This window comes from Merops nubicus, unplaced genomic scaffold (assembly GCF_000691845.1).
Source record: "Merops nubicus isolate BGI_N331 unplaced genomic scaffold, ASM69184v1 scaffold14953, whole genome shotgun sequence".
NCBI classification, from domain to species: Eukaryota; Metazoa; Chordata; class Aves; order Coraciiformes; family Meropidae; genus Merops; species Merops nubicus.
This window is the reverse complement of record NW_008598363.1, coordinates 23,287-30,377: the sequence shown is the minus strand read 5'-3', so window position 1 is coordinate 30,377 and position 7,091 is coordinate 23,287. Positions and strand designations below refer to the sequence as shown.

General features: G+C 39.3%; 1 protein-coding gene across 1 annotated transcript in view; it reads left to right on the top strand.

The window, feature by feature from the left end:
* The first annotated feature begins 1,844 nt into the window (after positions 1-1,844).
* Positions 1,845-7,091, top strand: part of SCAMP1 (secretory carrier membrane protein 1) — a 24,313-nt gene continuing 19,066 nt past the window's right edge. Inside the window, exon 1 of the mRNA XM_008937027.1 lies at positions 1,845-1,930. The gene's annotated coding sequence lies outside the window, so the exon portion shown is untranslated. The remainder of the gene's footprint in view (positions 1,931-7,091) is intronic.

The following is a 7,091-nucleotide window of genomic DNA, read 5'->3' as shown; positions in this document are numbered from 1 at the left end:
ACCATCCTTTATATGGAATTATGAAGTTGTCTTATTGGTATTAACTTTAAGTTAATATTTTTTGATCTTGTACTGACAGATCTAAAATAATGCCTAATTCAAATGCCAGTTTTAATTCTTCACTTATTTATCTTTTTACTTGCTGTTTCAAATGATTCGTAGTTGAATTTTGACAACAAGCTTTCTCCCCATGTACATGCTTTCCCTTGTTTTTGTTGTTGTTGATTGTCTTACAATTAATTACTCCATCAGTGTATGCAGGACCTGATGAGATGTTGTTTACAACAGTGCATTCAGGACTAGGATAGTAACATAAAAATATGGCAGGATTGTGAGGGAAACTGCCACCAGGGTGTCTTTATTCAAACTGCTGATTATAGTGTAAGCAAAATGTAGGAAACCTGATTTTGAATTGCACCTAAGATTGTTGTGTATACATTTACAGAAAGGGTGATTCTTGTTCACTTACTATTAAAATACTGCTTTGCAGCTGTATGCTTTAGCCCAAAAAGCCCAGTATTTTGTGACCAGAAGGGCAGTTTTTATGTATTCTTAGGCACATGGGTTTTATTAAAATATGCAATGTATATTTTCTTTATTTTTGAAGCCCTCTTTTTCTTGTCTAGTTTTTTTTTTTACAGTAAAATGTTTTTAATTGCCTCATATTAATAAATGTGTGTCTAGTCTGTCTAGAGCTAATGGACAGAATTTTTCTCATTTGCTGTATCCTTCAGGATTTTGGAGTTGAGAGAGATTCTGCCCTGTTTGTTTGTTTGATTTTTTTTTTTTTTTTTTTTTTTTTCCCTAGATATAAATAAGTTGACCACAGCCATTAAGAAAATAATGTTCCTGCATCTATAGATAAGATTGCTCCTGTCAGGACTAAGCTAATGCTGTGATAGATGCTAATTCTAAGCATATAGCTGTTACTTTCAGTAGTTTAAAAGTGTATTTACTTAAGTGTAGATAATGTGATTTACTGTATTTAAAAAAAAGTTAGATTAATCTTTCTTGTAGAGGTTTTAAATGTACCTGTCTTTAAAGGAAACACGAAAGTAAATGTATATACATGTAAATACTTACATTCTTCCCAGTCTTTATGAACTCTGGTTTGTCTTCTAATGTTGAACTAGACTATTGAAATTAAGAAAATATGTGTCTCTATGCATAACAGTTAAAAATAAGTAAACAGCATATTTACAGCTATTTTGTGTATTTGTGCACTTTGTGCATTTTTATAACTAGCCAGATTGAAGACGTAGATTCAATAATTTTCAAGAAAACTTTCCTTTTGTCTGTTCTGATGCTCTGAAGATGCAGAAAGCTTAAATTAAGGCACATAAAGAGAAAAAACATAAAGAAACATAATAGTTGAACCAGGCATCACATGGAATAAGCACAATCTTTCTTCATATGATGTTAGTGTTGTCTGTGGTAGCGGGCACTTTTGCTCTTCTAACAACTAAGCTTGCTTGTCTCTAATACAACTCAATATTTAATTACTGAAATAGTTTTTTCAACCTAAACCAAGCTGAACCAGAGGTGGTTTTGGCATTGTGGGACACTGTTTTCTCAGTTCTTTTTTTTTTTAACTTTTTTCATACTCCTGAAGGTATTGGAGGTACTTCTGGGTAGGGAAAACCCAGAATTACAGAAAACTGTTTTCTGTTTTCTTCTGTTTTGCTTTTTGTTGTGGAGTCCAGTGGTCAACAGAGCAGAATACAGTTTTCTTCCCTTCTCTGGTGAGAACTTTTTTCTGTAAAAAACAGTTTTATATGATGTGATGATCTAAGTGTTGACTTGTTGCTTTTGTATACATGCATACATTTACAGAACTGTTTTTCTCTTCTAGGATCCTTCTGTTACGCAGGTGACAAGAAATATTCCTCCAGGGCTAGATGAGTACAATCCTTTCTCTGATTCAAGAACAGTAAGCACACTTATTTCTTAATCATCCTTTTAAGCTTTCTAGGTAAGATTTGTGAGGTGTTTTTTTCAGAGTTTGGGACTGACGTTATAAAACAAGTGAGCTAGAGGTAGCGAAAGCTGCGTAAGGCTAGGTAGTCCGATAAAGTATTTGGAGGATCCAGTGGGTAGATTGACTTAAGTGAGCTTTGACTTGTCGAGAGAGTGGCTTTCTGAAAGGAGGCTAAAACAAAATTGATTTTTTCACCTCTTAATTAAGAGTTCTGATATTCTGTTCTTAGGCTTTTTTGAATTTTATTTGTTTTAAAACTTGTCAGTGTGGCACACATCCTCTGTGTCTTTTGTTTACATTTTGGTTAATGAAAGTACTGCTCAGAATAAGAAAGTTACTGCGTTTAAGGAACAGTCCACAGATTATGAGTAGTTCTAGTGTAGTAAAACAAATAATTTATGTCCAAGAAACAAATTTTTTTTTTCCTTCAAATTTGTGTACTTTTAATATACCTCATGCTTATTTTCACTCACAGAGGAGTGGGGGGGAGGGGAATACAAGGAATGGAGTAGTAAATTCATACTGTAACAGCATTTGCCAGTGATTACTTTTGATAGTGAAGATCTCATGCAAGATTAGCAAAATGTATGGGTGATCACTGTCTATCAGTGTAATTTGGACACATTCAAATACTGTATTTTTCAAATGTAGGCTTATTTCCTATGGCAAATCTAGTAGTGCTAATAGGGAGTCCTGGTATTTGAAGCTTTGCAATGCAACAGTGAGATTTCCTACAGTGTTAAAATGCTAGACTGGAAGAGGCATGGCTTTGAGTATGCCTTGGATCAACTATTTAATGCAGAATGTTTACAGCTAGCAACAATACTAAATAAGTTTCCAAAATTTTCTTTTCCTGACTCACAACATCATGACTTATGTTTCATTTATCTTTCTGAGCTTTGAAGAGTTTCAAAATTGCTTTGTATTGACCACAAATTGTGAAGACTAGGTCTGTTTTTTAAAAAAAAAAAAATAATTCTAGAACTACACTGACTTTTTTTATTACTTACATACTTAGTTTAACATGCAGCTCTGTGGGAAAGGGAAAACTGAAGTATATGGCTACGATTATCTCATTTTGAAATCAACTGTGCATGTATAAAAAAGTTCTAATTCCTCATTACCGATGTCATGCATAGGAAAGTGGGGTGGATGGATGAAGTCTTAAGTCGATGTTCAGATCTACTGAATTTATGCTATATTCATGCATTGTGATTCAATTAATAATTTATAGCATGTTACCAAATTAATAAAAATTGTCAGTTGAATGAGCAGTTCTCTTTCTGCAGAGGAACAGAGCTTTCACAGGTTTTCTTACAGAAAGCAGGACTGAAAGAATATATGTTTAGATAAGAGTGCAGTAATAATCAACCTTTAGATGATACTCTTGGTCTGTAAAATTTAAAATGACATTTGTTTCACTATGAGTAACAATGTGCAATTACAGTTTTTAAGGGAGATGAGAATGGTATGCTTCAACTAGAAATCCAAATTTCTAGTGATAGTGGTAAGATGGTCTCATGCAGTCTATAACGTTACACAGCATTAACCTTCTTTCCTCCTTCCTTCCAAATTCAAGTTTCTAAAGCATTCTGGACTGCAAAAATATTTCTCCATTGGAAGCCCAGACAGGGGTGTTTCTTCTGTGAGAAAGTGACTTCAGACTCTGAATACTGACATTATACAGTACTCACTGGTATCTTAGCTCAGTTATGCTCTTCCTTTGCCAAGGGAGATGCTTCCTATCAGTTCTTTTTTGGTTATCAGAATAGGGCAAAAAAAAGTGATTTCTACTTTTTCTCAGTATTCCTTACTCTAATGATTTGCATTTTCTTTTTAGTATTTCAATGCATTCACTTTTTCTCAGTCAACTTATATCCTTCATATCTGCAGTGGGAAATCTGGTAGGAAAGTAACATGTAAGACATAATCAGGAAGGTGAATGGACAAAGGAAATTTTAAGGCTCAAATGCCACCACCTTAATATCTTACAGGAGAAATCAGGAGTCTTGTTCTTCTGTCTGTTTGCTTCTAATCAAATTTCAAAGCCTGTCTTATGTTTTCGTGTTAAAACAAGGTTTTCAGTGAATGGTATAAATGTCAGGTTAAATATCATGGCCTGCATCTTCAGTGGTTTTGTCTCCAGCTCTAACAGTCACCGTGGAGATGGCTTTGTTTTTTATCATGTTTCTGAAATCAACAAGGAACAGATGAGATTAGATAATTAATATTTCTGCTCCACTATTTAAGGAAACTCCTGTTAAAGAAGGGTTCTCATCTCTTTCTGCTTCTAAGTGTTTTGCTAGTGCATGTTGAGCTCCTCTGAGAACTCTGTGTATAAGATGTATAATCTGTAGAAACTATAGTGGATATAACAATTACTTTCAAACTGCTGCATTAAAAATTTGGGAAAAATAACTAGTAGAGTTGCTGGGGTTTTTGCAGTTTACCAGTGCCTGGTAAGATGATGGAGGAGGTTATTCAGGGTGTTACTGAAAACCGCTTGAGAGATAATGCAGTCATTGGTCATAGCCAGCATGGATTCAGGGGAGGAAAGTCACAGAATGACAGAATGGTAGTGGTCATCTAGTTCGATCTCTCTGCTGAAGCAGGTTCACCTCGAGTAGGTAGCACAGGAACGTATGCAGGCAGGTTTTGAATGTCACCCAAGAGGGAGACTCCATAACCTCTGTGGGCAGGCTGCTCCACCCTCGGAGTAGACTTTTTTTTCTCAAATTCAGATGGAGCTTCGTGTGTTCTAGTTTGTGCCTGTTACCACTTGTCCTAGCATTGGGCACCACTGTAAAGACACTGCATTCTCTTGACACCTGCCTTTTAGGTACTTAGAAGCTTTGGGAATATGCCCTCTCAGTCTTTTTCAGGCTAAAGAGCCCCAGGTATCTCAGCTTTTTCTTGTAAAAGGAGTGTTCCAGTCCCGTAGTCATCTTTGTAGCCCTCCACTGGACTTTCTCCAGTAGTTCCCTGTCTGTCTTGAACTGAGGAGCCCAGAACTGACCACAGTACTCCAGATGTGGCCTCACTAGGACAGAGTAGAGGGGAAGGAGAACCTCCCTCAACCTGCTGATCACAGTCTTCTTCCCGCACTCCAGGACACCATTGGCCTTCTTGGCCAGAAGAGTACACTTCTGGCTTATGGTTTACTTGTTGTCCACCAGGACTTCTGGGTCCTCCTCCACAGAGCTGCTTTCCAGTGGGTCAGCCCATAACCTGTACTGGTACATGGGGTTATTGCTCCTTAGATACAGGCCCTTATGCTTGCCCTTGTTGAACTTCATCAGGTTTCTCCTGCTGCCCAACTCCCCAGCCTGTCCAGGTCTCACTGAGAGTGTCAGCCACTCCTCCCAGTTCTGTATCATCATCAGACATGCTGAGGGTACTCTGTGCTTCTTCATCCAGGTACTTGTTGAATATATTGAACAGGGCTGGACCCAGTATTGACTCCTGGGGAGCACTGCTAGCAGGAGGCCTCCAAGTGGACTCTGTGACACTGATTACAACCCTCTGAGCTGTGTGTCACTTTCCATCTAAATAGGGGTGGTGGTCCAGGGAGGGATGACTCAGATTCACTAGTTCCCTTGGTTGGAATCAGGTGTACATGGGTAAGCAAAGGGAATTTATTGTATAACTGTGCTGGACAACTAACGATACGAGAACAACAACTGGTGTGATGGAAGTCAACAGGATGACCAATTAGCATAACTGCAGTCAGGCTTAACAACCACCAGTGCCATAAACAAAACGTCTGCCCTGTAACTGGGCGCACTGGTTAGCAAAAGCACCTATTACTTGCTATGTGTGCAAGTAGTGCCTAACGTTGCTTACTAGGAAAAGATAAAAAGGTGAAGAGGAAAAAAGAGAAAGAGAGAGCAAGAGATGGGTTCCAGTGTTAGTCTAGCTGACGGGGGTAGGAACTGTATGTAGTAAAGAAGGGAGAGAAAGAGAGAGAAAGGAGAGGCAAAGTTCCAGATCACCACTTCCTGGCTCCAGAGATGTCCCACAGGCCTAGTTCCTTAATGGATGGATGGAGGTGGTGATGGACGTGTCAACAAAATCAATCTATTGTCATTTTATCCCATCCTGGTGTGGGGATGTTGCCTAATTTACATAGAAAGCATAGAGGGTGGTAAATAACTTACATGAAAGGCATGAGAAGGTGGTGGGCCTGTGCAGGGAGACAGGGCCGTACATACCTCCAATGCATTCTGTGCCTCCTCAAGCAGGCAGGTGTTACAGTGCTTCTTTCACCACACAAGATTTGAGGCAACCCCATAAGAATCTGGCTCCTACAGCTCTGTCATTCAGCCAGTTCTCCATCCACCTCACTGTCCACTCATCTAGCCTGTACTTCCTAAGCTTCCCTATGAGGCTGTTAGGGCAGACAGTGTCAAAGCCTTACTGACGTTGAGGTAGACAACATCCGCTGCTCTCCCTTGTCTACCCACCCAGTCACACCATCATAGGATGCTATCAGATTGGTCAAGTATGATTTCCCCTCGGTGAATCCATGCTGGCTACTCCTGATAACCTTTTCCTCTGTATGCTTAGAGATGACCTCTAGAAGGAGCTGTTCATTATCTTTCCAGGGGTGGATGGGAGGATGACTGGCCTGAAGTTTACTGAGTGCCCTTTTTGAAGTCTGGAGTGACACTGGCTTTCCTCCAGTCCTCAGGCTCCTGTTCTCCACAGCCTTTCAAAGATGATGGAAAGTGGCTTAGCAATAACATCAGCAAGCTCACTAAGCACTAGTGGGTGGATCCCATCAGAGCCCATGGATTTAGGGGTGTTGAGTTTGCCTAAATGATCTCTAGCCCAATTCTCAACCAAGTACAGTTGTTCCTTTCTCCAAACTTTCTGTCTTACCTCCATGGACTGGGATTCCTGAGGGCTGGCCTTAGCCCTTAAGATAGAAGCAAAGAAGGCATTCAGTAACTCTACCTTCTCTGCATCCTCTGTCAGCAGGGCACCCACCTCATTCAGCAGGCACACATTTTCCCTTGTCTTCCTTTTCCTACTGATGTCCTTGAAGAGGCCCTTCTTGTTGTCCTTGACGTAATTTGTCAGATTTCATTCCAAGTGGACTGTAGTCTTCCTT